The 19,468-nt window shown below is 35.5% G+C and overlaps 1 protein-coding gene across 12 annotated transcripts in view; it reads right to left on the minus strand.

Moving 5' to 3' along the window:
* Positions 1-19,468, minus strand: part of LINGO2 (leucine rich repeat and Ig domain containing 2) — a 487,462-nt gene that overhangs the window by 91,497 nt on the left and 376,497 nt on the right. The gene's annotated exons all lie outside the window — the stretch shown is intronic.

Consider the following 19,468-nt stretch of genomic DNA (forward strand, 5'->3'; position numbering starts at 1 on the left):
TAAGTAATTTTCAATATGGGAAAAAGGAGACAAGCCCAGTAGAAGTACAGAAAAAAGTAAAAATAAAAAGCAGCAGCAACAACTGCAGCAGTAGGGTATATGATATTTTTTACTGATCAGCAAAAGGAGAGAATAGAAAAATTGCTTTGGGATTTAAAACACTGTAACAAACTGGGTAAATGATATAAACATAGGCTAATATTTTTTTTTTTTCATTTTTTGTACATAACATGCACTAAAGAAATTAAGTTAAGGAACTATTCATTCCCTTATTTTTGAAAATACAGTTAATTTATATTTAGGTGCAGTGTAAGATCCATGGTTTACTTGGCAGCACGGTCTGTATACTATGTGTCTATAATGACCCAAGCAGTGCTTTTGCCTGCACTACTCCTCCTCTGCCAGCTGTCTGATGGACTCCTGCTGGCAGCAGCTCCTTTCCAACTGCTTGGCCCTGACCCTCATGGTTCAGTGGAAATCAAGCCCTGGGATGGTAGATCCCTTAAATTCATACTGGCTGGTAGATACCTTCAGGGAGAGCACTCAGATTTTAAGGCTATTTCTTCCTTTAGTCCTTGAAGGTGAATCATCCAAGCTACTGTCCCTTAGTACTGCACTTGGAATAGCCAATTTATTCTCCATTTCTCATACTCTGTCATTTTTAATTTATCAGTTAGATAGCAGATATTGTGAGTGCTCAAGTGAAAGTTTGGGAGTTAAGCCTAAGGATTTCCAAGGCCAAGAGAAAACATAATGCTGTTCTTCTAAATCACCCAGGGAAGCCAACTGAAACTACAGAACTCATTACCTGACCTAACTTAAATTTTTGTGTTGCTTTTTTGAGCTAATTAACTGTCTTTAGAGATCATCTGAATAAACATCAACCACAGCAGTGAGCACAAAAAGAAGCTATTCCATGCACAGAGTTTGCCATGTTCTCCCTCTTAATACACCTTTAGCCCAACCTTCTACAAATGACAGCTTTTATACAAGTGCATACTGAGCAATCTACTTACTTTTTTGCTAAGTAAAAATAAAAGTTAGGAAAAAACATCTGCCAAGCTTGTGTGCCTGCATGTGTATGTATATAAATAAACTAAAACATTCAGCTGGTAATTGGTGTTAGGGATTATTTTTTAAAGATTGTTAGGCAAAGCCCAAGCACACCATGAAGGTGCAAATGTATGCTTCTGTGTTAATAGCTGCTGGTTTCATCAACACTGTCCAACTGGTTAACCAAAGACTCAGGTAGCTAGCAGGACAGCTGTCTGCTTTCATTAGTGGCTTGAGGAATAAGACAGAACAAGAAACAGTTGCTGGAGACAGGTGGTCTAGAAAAAACACAGGAAACGATGAAAGGATATATCAGTTTTTTATGTTCCCTTTCTGGTGCTCATAATATTTTATTTCCCTTGTTCAGTTTCACTCAACCACATATCATGTGGTGCCTAAATAAGTTGTTTTCTTAACAGTGATATTGTAGGACAAATTTCCTTAGAAGATGATTCCATGTTGTGTCAGAAAAAGTCACAGAATCATTGAATGGTTTAGGTTGGACAGGACCTTAAAGATAGCTATATATTATTTACATTTCAAGTGCCTCAGATAAGAAAAAAATTATTTCCATAAACTTCAACAAGGATATTTCCTCACTTATCAGTCAAGTTCTACTTTTTCATTGCTATTTTTGTTACTGTTGTTTAGTTTTTTATTTTGTTTGGGTAGGATTTTTTGTTTGGTTGTTTTTTTCTTGTTTTGTTTTTGAGATACTTTCATGATTAAAGTTTTCATAAAACCCAAGATAAATTCTAGCAATACATTCTGACAGGTCCTCAATGGTCCAGTAAGCTTGATAATCCTTTTGCTTATGGGGAAACAAATGACTCACAGTCTATTCCATTTATGAAGATCACCCTTGGACTAAGCTAGCTCTTTCAGTCTGTCTGAAGAGTATTTATATATGTTTGAATGATACAGTCATAATGGAAATCATAACTTGTTATATGATAAGCATAAATACAGATACTTGTCTGCGCAGACATGAGAAATAATTTTATACAGGATTCCAGGACTAATGCAGATGATGTTTTTTCTTCTATTTGTAAGATAAATAGCAATGGCAAATAGCAATACAAATGATCCATACAACCAGGTCTTTTTCATAGTCTGTTTAGTGAAGCAGAAGTAGTTTCAGTTTTGAATGGTTGATGTGCGCTTTGATTGCTGACCCTTGAACTCCAGAGAAATAAAAAGAGGAGAATGAAAGCAGAATTCAAGTGTCCTTCCCTATGCTGAGATGGCAGAGTCCATGAGTCTGGCCACTGACATTAAAGAAAAGCTGAAGCATTGCACAAGTCTGATCAATCACATAAAATAGAACAGTCACATCTAAATTCAATTTCAGGGGCTGATCTTTTATATTCCTCCAAGGTCTCTAATTGCCAACACACTTATTCCTTCATTTGCAGTAAGTGCTCTCTTGTGAAAATCCTTGTACTCATCAACTAGCTCCTAGATGTGATCTCAGTCTAGCAAAATACTGCTGAATTGTGATTTTCATAAATCTTAGTTATCCAGGCTAAATATCACAGCTCTTGTTTAATTAAACAGCTCTTATTTAATACTTCTTGCCAATCCCAGTTACAAACGTTTTTTATCTTTGTTTATACATGCTACTTAAGTTTTGGACATGACAGAAGAGTCAGAATGACTTCCTAATATCCGGTGATAGATGGAGGTGGCTGGAGGCAGCCTAAATTCAGAAGTGGGTTAAGGTAGAGCCTTATTTCTTAAGAGTAGCTGCCCTTGAGCACAAGAAGGAAATAAGCTATGCCATGGTACATTAAAGGAGGACAAGAGAGATAACTTACCCCATTCCCTTGCACTCCAGACTGAGCTGGAGGTTAGGGGAAGGAAAAAAAATTGTTACCAATTCATACACTGCCTTTACTGATCCTTAGTAAGAGCAACTATTTGCTCTTGAAGAAGTTACTGTATTTCTATCAATACAAGAGGAATTTTTAAGACACCTTGATGTTAGCAGAACCTTAAGTGTGAGATATTAGGCTGGCACAAGACAGACGAGCTTAAAGTAGGATGACCATCAGGAAAGCTGGTTTGGCTCTACTAGAACATAAAGTCCATATTTGCCATTGCAGAGGAAAGTGGGAAAACTGCCACAGATGGCAAGCAATGGGAATTGTATTAGAACATTTTTCATTAATGTCTGTTCAATTGCAAAATTAATTTTTATTTTGCCATGCATGCAGTGTCTTTTCTATTTTTTCAGTTGGGTTCTGAGCTGTCAAATATTTTAGCATGAAAAAAACACAAGTGAACTGTAATCTTAATTCCTCATATATTTGAAATACTTATTTGATTTTAAGAGTTATTGTTCAGCCCATGTTGGATAGTGCCAAAATAATCTAATCACTGTGGGGGGAATGGGAGTGGGGGGGAATCAGTGGCTTGTAACATTGATAGCTAAAACCAAAACAAGATGATATTGCTATACAATAACTGAAACTGTTCCAAAATGACATTAAAGCTCCCGGTATTTCAAGAAGAAAATGCATAAGAAAAATATGGATTTGAAGGGTATAAATTAGAATATTCTCACTGATTAGTGAACAATTAATATGCTAATTGAAAAACAAAACAAATAAAGAATTAATTTAAATACTTTCAAATTATTATAAGCAAGTGTAATTTCAATTTACTAAAGGAAAAGAAAGAAAACAGAAGAGAGAAAGCATATTAGTAAGATTTTTTTCTAACACCACACTTTCTGACCTCTTTTCTGAGTTTTGGTTAGTATTAAATATTAAAAATATATATAATAAATGTCAAAAATATACATGGCCAAAATTTCAAATACTGGCATCTCAGCTGTCCCTGCATTATTTTTGCTTATTGATTTGCTATATCTGTCTTCAAAGATACCATTCGCTGTGAGTAAAATGGCCAATCCCAAAACACTGGAATTGGAAATAATAATAATCTACTTGTAATTCTTATAAATCATTACAAATGATTTACTCATTTGACAAAATTGATTATTCACTCAAATTCAGAAGGGCATGAAATGATGCTTTGGAGCTTGTACACACTGTAACAAATCAGGATACAAACAATAGCTTGCAGTAAAACTTGTTCATTGTCAAAATTTAGAAGCATGAGAAAAAAAAGTAAGGAATTTATGTAAGTAGTGTAATCTGAATATTAGTTTTGCCATTCTGAACTATGCATTATGCATGCATCTGCAGTTTCACAAAGCTCAACTGTTAGCTCAGCTCAACCCTTTAGATAAATGCTAGTGGAACAGTATAAACCAGCTAAACTTCATTATCAGGCGCATAAAGGGACTAAGAACAAGATTAGCTGGTACTTCTGCTCTTAAGTACAAAAACCTCAACAACTCCAACCCTTTTGCAAAACCAAACCCCAAAACCACACAGACACACACACACACACACACACACACACACACACACACACACACACAAACACACACACACACACAGATGTATCAGTCTATGAGAAGAATATATTCTGAGAAGAATGAGGATATATTACCTGAAAGCTGAAAGAATCATTAAAAATATTTTTCTGGATAAGAAGAAATGTTTGCCAGGAGAAACATTAGAAAGAAATTACTAGAGAAAGGATAATTTAAAGCTCTTCAAGGCCAGCTAGTCCTCGGGTTCTATATAATTTTATCATTACTGTGTAAAGTATACTGTGCCCTTTTCATATTTGATCTTTATTATAATCTTAGCTTTCAACTCTGGCAAGCCATATCATCATGAATGTGTAACAGGAAAATGTTTTGTAAGAAGATCTGATCTCAAACACCTATTTAACACTGTCAAAAGAAAGATGGAAGGCATAAAGTAGTACGAACCTCTGCTTTTTTTGTGGCTTTGAAGAAAATCAGAAACAGAATTTTTTCCCGCCCACCCTAGTCTTTGTCAAAGAGTCAAGCCAAGGGACAACTCCAGAAAGTCAATCTAATTCAAAAAGGCTAGATTCTGACAGTCAGTATTAACAAAGCATCAATTTGGCAGAGACTTGACAGTTCGATGACTGGAGTGATTCTTTTAGAGAAACAAACAATTCATTTACAAATTGCACTTCATTAGTTTGGAGACAATTAATCTAATTGCAGTTGGCAAATTAAAGCTGCATAATTTTAGTGGAAGCAACAGTAGAATTTAATTGTCACTAAAACTACAAGTTTAGAGGTGAATGGCTCCCTCCACACCTCAAATTGAAAGAAGGCATCAAATTCTTACAGCCTAGAGTCTTAAAGCAAGTTTAATGGAACTGGGAGGCAGAACAAAGATGTTTCAGATGTTTTCATGTACATAGCTATATTGTTTACACTTTTAAATATACCCATCATTTTTCTAGGCCTATTAGGGATACAGAGATGCTTCTGCATAGACAAAGTCAAAGACTTTTTTTAATCCAAAAGTTTATAGTCAAAACCAAATGCACTCCTCAAATTAGAAGATATTGAAGGGAACACAGAACTTCAAATGAAAGTTATAAGAATTATTGTTCAAGCACTGAAATAATTTAGCAGTCAAGAAGTCCAAAAGATATTGAGAAAGTTATTAATATGGTTCAAGAGTCTTGCCTCATGGATTTCCTTCTAGCAGTTACTTAATACAGAGGTTGACAACTTCAATAAGGAACAAAATGTGTTCTTACAAAGCAATGGTACTTAGCTGGTTTGTGAAAGTATCATAAGGAGGGACTTGAAATGGAGCATTTTAGTCAAAGAATAAATGGAATCATAAAGATGTTCTATCCTTGATTAGTGCCTTTACATTTTTTAATAAGCTTGGAAGACTCATTTCATCCCAATCTCAATAAGGAAATTCCTCCTGTGTCTTGCTGTGATATTCTTTTAAATGGATAAGCTAGTCAAAACCTTCTTACTATATCTGTGTAACTGTCTTTTAGCTTCAGACTTACAATGCCTTAATCCTTTCTTACAGATTTTCACAGGTGATAATCCTTTCCATATTTCTGCATAAGACTAGTGACATCTAAATCATCACTTTGGCAAAAGCGAACGTATACAGAAACTGGAGTCTCCGAATTTTCATGACAGATGACACACTAACAACTGATGATATGACAAATTATTAATAATCCATCTGCATCTCTGAAGACATAATAATGTAAAACAGTAGTGATATATCAACTACACAAGAATTATTTTCTGTTCTTTTTCTATTTTCTTCAGGTATTTTGTCAAATTTTGGATAGATTTTTACACTCAGTTTATTTGAATCTTCTCTTCTTATGAGTTAAAAAATCTTTCATGTCAAGCAGGCAAAAACCAATGAAATAGGCAAAGCAAAGTAAGTGCAGAGAGATTGCAGTAACTGTAATCACTGTGTGATATTATGTTTATTTGCGCTGACATTTCTGTTGGTCAAGTGGCAACTTTGAAGTTCCTGAAGTGAACTAGCAGCACTGTGCATGCTTTATGCACACATCCCATTTGTATTTAAAAACACTGCCGCTAAAAAATCAAAAAGCGAAAACCAGACATATTCTTAACATTTAGGCAAAACCAAATAAAATCCCAAAATAAACATAAAATTTCCCCAACAAACTAATAAACCAAACCAAAAAAAAACCACAAACCATTCCAAAAGAAACCAAAAAACCAAACCACTAAAAAACAAACCAAGAAACAAAAAACTAAAAAAAAAAATCACACAGCAAGCCTCACCAGGGAGAACTGATTAATTACGTCAGCTCCTCAGGGGTTTCTAAATAGATTTGGCAGGGCTGTGACTTTCTGACATGACTCAGGTTGTTGAGCCAGTGATCAAGTGATTTGTGTTGTGACAGTTCTCTACAGGTCAGTTCTAGGAAATGAGATTATTTCTGTTCAGCAGGAAATAATGAGACAATGGTAGGGTCAGAGAATGGAGCAGAGATGAGGACATAAGGGAAACTAGTGATCAAGAGATGGCTTTTGTAGCCATGTTTCCAACCAAGGAGCTCTAATTTATGGTCCAGATACACTTCTCTTACACAGGATCCACAATGACTTTTCAAGCATTAAATTTAAAAATGAATGCAAAGATACTATATTTTAAGGAGATAAATTTAACAACATTCTTATACATCTTTAGTGTATGCTAATGAGATTACAGTGATAGTAAATATATGAATTCAAACTAAATTTTAAAAAGAGAAAATTATATGAAATTATGACAGCTGGTGAGGAAGATATCAGCACAGATATAGGACAATATACAATAATAGTACACATATAAAGTTTAGTTTGGAAATCCATCTATGAGCTTTGAATACTGGTCAGTCTAAATGTACAACATATAAAAATGGTAGAACTTTATCCATTCCAAGTCAATTAGAAAAGTGCATGTCAACTGGTTTTCTAAAACTTCAGCTGGAGAAGAAACTCTCTTTGAATTTGTAGATACATCAAAAGAAAGCAACTTCAAAGAGAGACAAATTCTATCTATCTATTAAGTCATGTCAGGATGTTAAATATAAATATGGTCCTATTCAGCTGCTTAAAAGGCTATTGACCATTACAGATAACATATCAAGGTCCATATTTCTTCTTGTTTGCTCATACACACTATTCACCTTGTATAATTGTGTGTTGAACATGTGGGCTTGACTGAGAATATATGTCTAGTTGTCCTTGTGGGGAAAAAAAAACTTATCTTAAACCTTAAAACTTCTGTTTTGGCCAATATTTCTCATTCTCCTACCAGAAATCACTGTGAAGAGAACATCCCCACCACTGTGATCCCCTGTGATCCTCCTTCACTCCCTACTGGTGTGCTGTGAAGCTAAATCTGCTCCCACTGAACCAGTCCAACAAGGTCTTTTGCAGGGTGAATATTCCAACCCTGCTGTCTCTGTGAGAACCTCTAAAGTGTTAATATTTCTCCTGCTCTTTGGCCCAAGCTGGACACTCTACCCTTAGCCAAGCTATGTTGAAAGTTCCCTATTAGGCCGTTCTTTCTGACATGCCCACAAATTTGCACCAAGAGGGATTGGTCTATGAATATTCTTGCAGCTGTAGTGAGGCTGTGTTGCACACATAGTCTTTGGTCCCCCTGCCATCTCTCAGAGGCCTAACATGTTTCAATGACAGAACTAATATGTTTGAAAAAAAATAGGTAAGTTTCTTCATTGGAACTGATGAAAACAGCAGCAAGTTTCAAGTTAAGAACGGGTGAAAAGCAGCAAGCATAAATTGAATATAATTAGGTTCATTAGATGAAAAAATAGAGAAAAAAAGGTAGTTAGCACCACTCCACTAGCAATGTGCTTGACACCAAATAATTAACCTTTTGGAAAATCACCACAGAGCACCACAGTGCCACAGCTATGCAGATTTTTAGACTAACTCAGAAAGATCTGCATAATGGAGTCATCAGTGTAATAAATTCCCAGAAAAATTATTACATCAGTGTAATAATTTCCCAGAGAACATGAGAGGAATGCGTAAGTAACTTTGTTCAAAATGGAAAAGATGTATTTGTTCTTAAAAGATGCTTTTAACACTTATACTGTACAAAAGGAACAAAATGCCAAAGTGCTGCTTAGATATACATTTGTAATCTAACTGTATAATTTGCTTTATAAAAGTGGTATGAAGAACTCTCCCATTTTGAGGAGAAGGTGGAACAGGATTGTGCTTCAGCCATATTTTTAGTATTTATGTGACTTTTATAAAAGTCACATAATTAGAAGCACTGTCAATTCGAAGCATTGTCAAATTCTTTCCAGACCAATTTTCAGTAGAAAACGACTCTTAAATAAAATTTGAAGATAGACAAAGCAACAAATGGGAGAAATGCCAATCAGTAAGTAATATGTTTCTATTTCTCAGTTATTTGGAGTGTTGTCTGGAACAAAGACCTCTATATTAGGGTAAGACTTTAAGCAGAATATATATATATTACTTTTCTGTTACAAAGGTATGCTGCATTGCTTACAGTTCATTTTGCCCTTGAGTGCCATAATGACTTTTTACCTCTATTAAATCCTTGTGGTTTTGTAATGAAATGCATGCTCTTGTGCCTTAATGACCTCTCAAACATTATTTATAATCAAATATTATGACACTGCAATTGCTACAATCCCTGTTCACACTTACCAGTTCCCAACACAAAACACAACTTTATTTCTGGTGGATCTGTCACTCTAGCCTACTGGCGATTTCCTAGATTTAAGTGCTTTTAATCATCAGTCTCATCTTCATTAGAACCTGATGGAAGTGTGGGTGTTTGTTACTAAAGTTCCTTATATTAAAACAAAAGGACCAAAACCTCTAGCTAGGTAAGGTTGAATGTTGCCTAGTAGATAAAGGACAAAAGGAAATAATGATTTCATGAGGTTTCCAAATGTCCTCTGCTAGCACTACTATGTTTTGGTTTAATCCTTGTAGGTTTCCACTGCTTTGCACTCATACCAAGGGAGACCTTCTCTCTGATTTTGACAGTACCACAGCTAATATCAGCGCTGAGGGAGAAGTTTGTCACTACAGTTTCCTTATTTTTACACTGTAAAAAACAGCACAAAAATTGGAACTTAAAGTGGCACATCTGATTAATTAGACAGACACTGTCATGAAGTTTGAGCAGCTAAGAATAACCTATTATCTCTTTACTGTATCTAGTAATCCAATCTCATACTACGTAGTTTGCCTATTTCAACAAAACTTGTTGCAAGATCACCTAATAAAAATGCTTCACCTTTTAAAGTTTTTCTGAAGTTGATGGACCTTCCTATAGGTTTTCTCTATAGCAGACATTCTATTGAACTTGTTTTATCTCAAGTTATGTTACCATATGCCATAGTTTAGGAATATTTAATCTACCTACACAGTCTGAACTAAAAATCTTCCATTACCTATGATGGTTGTATTTGTGAATTAGTGAATTACTGTAGCTAGAAATATTTTTGTCACTTCATTCTTGACACGGAAAAAGAATTTTCTTGGAAGGAAGAGGTCAATTTGGATATTGAACAATTGAAGGTGGACACGCCTCTGAGAACACAGAGGGGTTAAAAGCAGAATTCCCAGGAGAACTCGCTCTCTTTGGTTCCGGTCAGGGCGCAGTGCAGCCTCTCCCCTGCCCGGCCATAGCTGGGTGGGGAGGAGAAGGCCCATGGCCTGACTGAGGTGGGCCCAAGGGTGGAGGGACTGGAACCGGGCTGGCCCCTGCAGATGGAAGGGTGGAGAAATCTGGGATGTCTCCATTCCACCCCGCAGAGTCTCTCTCTCTCTCTCTCGAAAGAGGTAGCGGCGGCTTGTCAGCAATTTCACTGCGGGGAAGGAAAAGAGCCGGGAGGGGGCCACAAGGTGCCCAGCTGCCTGTGGGAGCCGGAGTCTGGGCAAAGAGCCAGCCAGGGTGTCGGGACTTTTAACCCTTCCTGAGAAATGAAAGCTTTGTGAAATTTCACTCCTCCTCAGTTTGAAAGAGAGGAAGAGAGACAGCTTGGACCCTGGGATGTTAGAAGGAGGAATTCTATGTGGAAGGAGATGTCGGAGTGGTTTTTTAGGCTGGACTTTTCCTTGTTGGCCACAAACTGAACCAATATTTCTCCTTCAAGAGAGACTGTATTTTAGGAGGATGCCGGTGAGCCAAAGAGACCATGCTTCAGCTGGGAAAAGACAGAAGAGGAGTGAATAGAGAAAAAATTAGGGGATTTGTGGTGGTGCCCCCTGTCCTCAAAGAAGGAGAAGAGAAGAAGATCTTTGTTCTTGGACCCTCGGCCCCAGGGGGAAAATGGGGGGGGGGGGGCTGTGGTCCCAAAAAATGAAAAACTGAACTGTTGTTTTTTTTTTTGCCCTCTTGGCAGGGCATCCTTGAAAGGAAAAAAAAATCCTAAAAGCAGTCTGTCCATCCATGCATTGGTGGTGAGAGCACTGTGCATGGAAAGGAGAAGGGTCACCATGGCAAACTTTTTCTCCGGGCGGTGCCATGTGTGTCATGGAAACACAGGATGTTCCAGCTGTGTTTTCTTGGGGGGTCTGTGGCACAGGAGAGACTCCTGTCTCCCTCGAAGGCCTGAGTATCGATTGTCTGGAGGGTGGAAACCTGATTGGGGTCCAGATTGTGTCTCACTGTGGTTTGTTGGAGTTGGGTGGTGGGAGGAGGAATGCTTTGCAAGGTTTTCATTTTGATCTTTGTGTGTTTTTTTTTTTTTCCTTCCCTTTTTTCCCTTTTATAGTAGTAGCTTAATAATTTTTTCTTTCTGTTATTAAGCTTGGGCCTGCTTTGCTCTGTTCTTGATTTCATTTCACAGCATTCAATTGAGAGATTGCATTTTCTTAGGGGCACTGGCATTGTGCCAGTGTCAAACTATGACAATTCTAAATAAGGAAAATCCAGTTATCTAAACTATATCACTGTGAATAAATTAGGAGTAGTTGAGATGATGGATCAGATTCTCATCTTTTACTTATATAAAAAAGATATATGGTTGTGCAATAAGTCAACTTAATTTACAGCTTAGTGAATAACTATGTTCTTGTCCCTTTTTCTTTCTGTGTACATAGCAATATTTAGCTAATATATATCAAATAACTATTTTCAAATCTGTGAATCTAAATGCTTCAAACAGCCACAGGGTCCCATTTATTCCAAAAAGTGAATGCAAAATGACACAGCTAATTAGTATGTCCTTGAAGGACTTAGGCTGCATTTATGCATATGTAATTTGGTTAAGACAACATACCATTTTCCTCTTTTCTAGAACAGTCTTCCTACTTGAAAATATTTAATTCCTTTTCTTTTCCTTGGAAGAACTAAGAGATAACCTTCCCATTTGTTTAAGGTAGAGGAAAAGTTCCCTTCAACTAGCTGACCAGGCTGATCTGATTGAAATTTGATTCCTCTTCTAATTTGTTACTTTTTTAACTGTGCACCTTCCTTTTATGAGATGAGAATATTAATCAGTCAATTGATCAATTATTGACTAAGTAGTTAATTTCAAATTTACAGGATTTTTATTTCTTATCTTTTACAGTCAAGACATACTTCCTCCTGTTAGATGCACTACTGCAAGGACAGAAAGCCTAGGAAAATCATCAATAAGTGAAAAACTTCTGTTTCATGGATTGAAAGGCACTGCAGACTTCTGTTAAAAGCACTGTGAAAGGCATATCTGTACATAGAAAAAATGTTTCCATTAGGCACCTGGGGCTGGCTGCCTCAGGCCTTTACTAAGCAGTCAAACATCATCCCTCATTTGAGAAACTCGCCCTGTATTCTCAGCTGTGATTCTGATCACTGTGCAGTCACTCTCTTGAAAGACTGTTTCTGCCTATTTTCTGTTCCATATTTTTCTGAAGTTCACTCACTTTGTGATTGGCATCTCACACCTCTAAAGCCACTTTTACATCAATAAGCTCTTAGCACTAGGCTAGCCAATGTCATGGTCTCACCCCTCTGCAAAGGAGAAGTGCTCCGCACCACCCCCCTTTTACATTCCTGTTCTCTCTCCAGCCTGCGCCACTGATTCTCAAAGGAGACTTAAATGTTCAGAATGTTAAGAGAGGGTAAAGGAAAGGCTCCATAAAGCAAAGTTCTTATGAAGTACTGATAGATAAAGCACTTGATCTTTGTTTCAAGCCTGGCATACGTAATCATATAGAAGTTGTTTTATTGTTTTACTAGGGTTGTAATAGAAAAAAAAAAAAAATGGAAGAAGGATAAGAAGAAAATGAAACCCCAGAACTGGTTAATGTTATGTTAGTAGCATTACTGAAAATGAGGGAACCCACAGGAAGCCTAATAAACAAGTTGAATTGCCAAAAAGCAAGCAAGCAGAGTTCTACTTAGAATTACAAAAAAGTGATAGAAGCTTTTTAGAATCACTTTAATATACATACATTAAATCTAAGAACAGAATTTTTATCCTTTGAATTCTAAATAATACATGAGTCATCAGTTTACCAAATTGTTTTCAGTGAATTCAGCTGTCAAAATGAGCAATGGCAGATTAAGACCCAAGGTTAGAAAATAATTGTACATACTCAGCTGCACATGTATTTCAGGAAAACCAACTGAAAGTACAAGATTGATAGAAAAAAGTGCAAATTTCTTACCAGCCAGCAAACAATTTGTTTAAAAATGGTGATTTGAGTAAAAATGCTCGTTAAATGGATTCAGTTCTTAATTCAGGTGTGGCAGTGTTTTCACCTCTATCTCTTTCATATGCAGATGATGACACAGGCTATACAGTCTGTAGGATCAGGGGTTAGGGCTGCAATGCTTGCCTTCTCAAGCTGCTGTGATGCTTCTCAGCCATCAGAGACAGCAATGCAGGTGATAGACCATGCATCACAGCTGCACCCTTCAGCTTTGGAGCATTCAGCCTTACTGAACCCAGCTTTTTAGTGTGATATGACCATGGCTTTTTTGGTTTGGTTTGGGATTTTTTTTGGGTTTTGTTTTTCCTAAAAGCAAATGTAAGCAAGATGCAAATCAAAAGTGCAAGTGCAAGAATCAAAAACCCCTTGCACTTACATAACTAGTGGGATAGAAGAAATTTCAAATTTTTTTTATTGAGTAAATATTAGGGCAAATATTACAGTATTACTTCTTCAATGTCTAAAGTGCTTTTCATTTTCAGAAACAAAAAGTAAGTGCCAATTACATGGAATAGAGTTCTTTCTTGAGAGGTTTACAACTGTGTAAGACCAGTAGAAGAGCAAATGTGAAAGCAAAGAGTCATTCTTCTGTTTTAAAAAACTTCTGTAAAAGAGATTATTTTGTAAGAAAATTCACTCTGAATCTGCAAAATGAAACAGATAAAAAGAAGATTTGTCCCTCATTCTTTTTCAAAAAATAGGCAGAATATAATTTTTTATTAAACCTTATTTAGTAATCAAGAAATCTGTAAAAACAATTTCTTTGCAAAATTTTATACAATATTTTTAAAGAGCAGTAAGTCTCCAAAAAGTCTTCATAATGTGGACCACATTTCATATATTGAGCCTGAAAACTAGAATTTTCTTGCTTTGGGTGTCAAGAAGGAATTTTATATATGTGTACAATGTCTTTTACTCCATCTTTTTTGTGGCTGAGCTATTTTTAGTACCATTTCTATTACATACACTTCTCACAAACACTGTCAGCACTGGTTAAATTTTCATTGTAGACAAAACTCAGCAGTGCTAACTAAACTAAAGCTTCTCTGATAAATGAGCTCATTGCTAGCTATCCTATACATATCACATTATTCTCTGCTAGGAAGCAATGGATCACCAGAAGTAGTTATTTTCTACATGAGATTTCTTAGAGTAGTGAAAAAGAAATCTCAGTACCTTAATTGCTTTTGGATTTTTACTTTATATACTGGTAAGAGAAATTAATTCTGACATTTGGAGAACTTCACAGGAAGCTATAGCCATTATTAAAAACACTAACCTGAGTAGTCCTTGCTTAGCAGAAAATGACACAGATTTCTGAGACTGGAATTTTGACAAATAAGCAAAACCAGTTCACTGAAAAATAGTTTTAGACAGTGAATTTAATGAGGAGTTTTTAATTAAGCAGACTCTAAGGTTTATAGAACAAGGATGATGCTACTGAGGTTCTTTTTTTATTCAGTGGGGACTCAAAATTAACAATAATAATGCTATATATATTTTCAAAGAAAGTTTATCACAGCATTTTATAAAACATGATTCCAACATAGATTTAATCTCCTTTTATTTTTTCTCTTTGAGTGATTTTTCAAAGACTGGACAAAACCATGAAGTTCCTGGAATGAACTGCCATTCTGTGTGGGGACTGGGCCTCTACTATAGTTTAAAGAAATAAACAGAACTTAAGCTTTGACTTTATCATATAATTCTGGGTTATGTTCCAATAGATTTAAAGTATTTTCTTATTTTATAAGGCCTTTGTGTTAGAACTTGCAATTTGCTATATTATTTATTAGTGCATTTTATGAAAATACTAAATCTGTAAATAAATCATTTGATGAGGCACTATTATTTCATATAAATTTGACACAGTGTGATTGGAAACACAAAAAAGCCATGTAGTTCTAAGTGTACTTTTTTTTATCACCATCTGAATGTCAGTGCTGTGAAAGCCAAAATGTAAGCAGTGAAGAGCTGGGTATTCAATCTGAGACAAAGATGAGAGCGGCACAGAAGTGAGGTTTGGAAGTTTACTTGTTTAAGTTAGTTATTGAGTTAGTGAAGCAATGTGTTTTATGTGACTGTTGGGAGGTCATCTATCTTGCCACATACTCAGCTTGGAAAATGTTTCTAATCTGTCTGAATGATCAGTGAAGAAATATCTTGGTCATGCCACTTTTACAGACAGTGATCAACCATTGTTGCAAGATTAAGAGAAAGCTGAGGCAAGCAAATGAAGATAATAATTCAACAAGAGCCACCAAGAAGTCTGGAAAATGGGATTTATCAAGAATTACTGAAAGAACAACAAAACTCAAGATGTTGCTTCGTACTGAAAACTTGGCTTTTCATGTACTTAATCTCTATACATCTACCATATATGTCTCTACAGGAAGATACCAAATTTGTCTCATTAAGGGATATATATTCTGGAGCAATGTCTTAGCATTCGAAGTCTCTTATTTAATCTACAGCAGTTAGCAAACAAACCAACTCAATTTAAGTTATTTAGCATCAAAGAAAACTGACAGGTATGTAGCTGGTTTGGGTTTGAATTATCGCGATGACGTGGACTTTTCAACCTGCCTTTGTGGTTTTTATATGTATTCTGTAAAGAAAAAAATAATTACGTCTTTTACAAGTATTGAATAATGATTTTATCTAGAAAAGCACACTGCAAACAAACAATTTTGCTTCAAGTCTTTCATCTGATTTCTCAAAGAAACAAAGTCTGCAAAATATGGGACAGAGGAGACTTGAAGATAGTGTTGAGAGTTGGCAAAGATTTCCATATCACACATGATTTTTGATGTCTGAATTACTTTAAAGCATAACAAAAGATAACAATCAATAAGTTTTATTTTCTGAAATCTCTGTATACTCATCTGTATACTCATAGTCAAAATACTTGTGTAACTTCACGAAGCCTAACAAGAAGCCAACATACACTATTTGGACTTAACAAGTACAAAGCAAACAAAGGAAGTGATTGTTTCCAGAATATGAGAACTTAAGCGATGAAAGCCTTCTCACTAGATGTTATGGCTGATCATAGGTTTACCCTGATCAAAGCAAGACTGAAAAGAGTTATTGAAAAGAAATCCATTATGAGTTGCTAAAAAATAAGGAATATCTTCAACTCATAGTCTTCCATAATTGCATCTTCTTAGAGGCTGGGCACATATATCAAGGAAGCATTGTTTAGAATTGTTCAGAATCTATATTCTTCTTGAAAAATTATTTTCATTTATCACTAGGAATGGAATGATGGGACAGGGGGTGGCTTCAATTTGACTTTGTATATCTGTTGTTACAGTTTCATATTTGCTTCATTTTTTCTGGCCTTTTTTGCATTGAAATTCCATTCTTCCTTTATCAGTTTCTTCACAAGATTAACCTGGTGATCAAAGGCTCATTGTATGCCGTCGCTTGTCCTTTATTTGATATGAAAACTACAGGGTGCATAAAAGTTTGTATGATGTAGAGACATTGACTGTTCTGGATGATGTGTTGTGTGGTGGAATCTGACTTCTACTCTATCACATAGAAGTGATCTCATTGTTCACATGAAGCTGACAAGGTAATCATACCTTGTCACTGGGATGCAACAATAACTGCTGTTACAACCCATGTGCTTTGCTAGGATTTTGGCTCATGTCACTGTATAAATGTGTTGCACATGCTGCTTTATTTCTTGAAGTGGTGTATTATGTACAGTGAATTTCCATTCCATCAAACAGCTCATTTAAAATCCTTAGAAAAATTTGAAATAATACAATCAACCTGCACATGCAGGCCCACATGCAGAATTCTCAAAAATTTTGCAATTTTATCTGCCAGTCCAAAGTGATATTTGGACTGGCAAAAATGCACATACTGCTGTCTGTGTATTTTGATTTATACTTCTTCAAATCTTTTCATTGAATGATGGCTAATACTAATTTTGCCTCATCCTGCATCAAGTGGTAAGCATAAAACCAGAAAATTATATGAAATTTTCTCATTACTATTAAATATATTGTCTTGCAGGAGAAAGGAGTTTCCACTTGCTCCTCCAACACCATTTCCACAAAACACAGACAATACAAGATTGCATTCATACATCATAGCTGCATTTTCAAATTTTAGGTTTTTTTCATCTCTCTCTGCTAAAGAGTTAGATTATAAATTTTGGTTCAAACCAATGATTTTGTTCTCATGCTTTGTTTGGATTTTCCTATGAATGTAATAAAAATTAAAAAATGAAATTGATCTTGAATTGATAGGGAAGTTGCCAAGCATGCAAGCTAATCATATGAAACATAGTATGAAATAACTGTCCCTTTCAAATTTTCAAACAGTGAAATTTTACATGAGTAGATAAAAGAAATAATTGCTTGAAGAGCAGCTACTCAGAAATTATTTTTAACAACCTATGGATATTTCAATAATTCTCGATTGCTGTCAGAATAAATTTTCTTTTGGAAAATGGCTATATTTGAAGAAAATACTAGTTTTTCAGTTTTTAATACAATAGGCATCAAATGAAAAGCAAATGAAGGGCAGAAACTTAAAGACTGATGAACTTGATAGGAGTCCAAAAATTATTTCAATATCTATGTGGCTAAAGTAGGTTCCATTAAAACAAATCACTGTCTAATATTCTATTCTTTGCATGTAAATCATTTGACAACCATCCAAAAAAGAACAGCATTACTCTGCATTGACCTGGTTTACTATAGAGTGGAAAGAGGCATACAATTTCCCCATCTCTAAAAGTGTTTTCCACATGGAATGCTTCATACCTGAATATATTTAAAAAGATAATTAGAATGCTGGACTTACATAGTTTTGGCTTTCCACATATCTTCTTTGAATGTAGCATTTAGCCTTCTCAGAAAGAGGCAACTATGGCTATTAATATTTTAAATTATTAATAATATTTAATTATTTTAATTAATAATTAATATTTAATTAGTATTGATAATATTTATTATGCAAATGAAGCACAGCTGTGAACAACACACGTGAAAGTGGACTGGTGATCAGCAAAATTATTTTGACATGTGCAGTGAAAGGTCTGCTTAGGATCCTGGCTTAGGAACAGTTTGTAAAACCCATTGCCGGCACTGGATTTACCATGATGGCATGCTGATGCTCTTAGGGGCTGGAAAGGTGTCCAGGAAGTCTAGGAGATTGCTTTTACATCCCAGGGAACCAAACATTAAGACTTATCTTTCAGAAAAGACCTCACTCATTGATGTACAGAGCCACCTTGTACTTGTCAAATTATGTGGCAAGAGGCACCTATGCTCCTCTCATTAGCCTACAAAAATATTCAGTGATAAATTACTATAGAAATATTGAAATAATTTAAGTTCCTGTCTAAGAGATTGTCAGGTGCACATTTGTGTAAAACATACAAATTGACTGCTTGGTTTCAGGAGCTTGTGTCGCACCATTTCTGGATGGTGAGTCAAACCCAGATGATTAACAACTTCAGAAGAACATGTAAGTCTATCTTGTGTTTCTGAGAAGGTCCAGAGGCACAAGAAAAAAATATCTGTGTGAAATAAAAATATCTACATGAAAAAATGCTACTGCTTTCCATCCAGTGTGCTCTCTGTAGGTCCAGAGATAAATCACAATCATGTAGGTAATTCCCATGAGGTAATTAATAAAATAGGTAATGCTAGCTTGGCATTACTGTGGTCTTAGAAAGGAAACTAAATGGTTTTCCCTTCCCATAAGAATTAACCTTTTCCCAGTGCTGCCAGAAATATATGCAGTATGATGCCATGTCAATCCCAGAAGTGAATTTTATATTTTCTCCTATATAGCTGCTAACTGGTTGCAGATGTTCATAGTTTTTAGCTAGATCCCACAAGATAGACTACAAGTGTAGATGTAGGGCTAAAATAAAATATCAAAAAACTTTTTCTGTACTTTGGGGGCTGATGGGAAGGGAAATGAAAGGAAACTTGGATGTATATAGGTAAAACTAGATCATTATATAAGCAGCTAAAGCAATTGTTTCGTCTTCTGTGCAAATAACTGTTTTAAATATTTTGTTAAAACTTCAAGGTTGTAATTTTTTTTTTTCATCCCTTTTACACTCTGGAAAGTATAAAGTGCAGAATAAATGAGAAATTCAGTGAACATTGAGAAAACACAGTAAAAGCTCTTTATCCAGATTGCAATTTAATGACTTGCTCACTTCTCTTATTATAGAAAATTCATCTCTCATTTAAAGTTTGTTGCCACTGCAGCCGTTCCAGTACTTGTACTCTTTTCTCTCTCCTTTCCATGTGCCCCATA

This window comes from Lonchura striata, chromosome Z, assembly GCF_050655825.1.
Source record: "Lonchura striata isolate lonStrDom1 chromosome Z, ASM5065582v1, whole genome shotgun sequence".
Classification (NCBI taxonomy): Eukaryota; Metazoa; Chordata; class Aves; order Passeriformes; family Estrildidae; genus Lonchura; species Lonchura striata.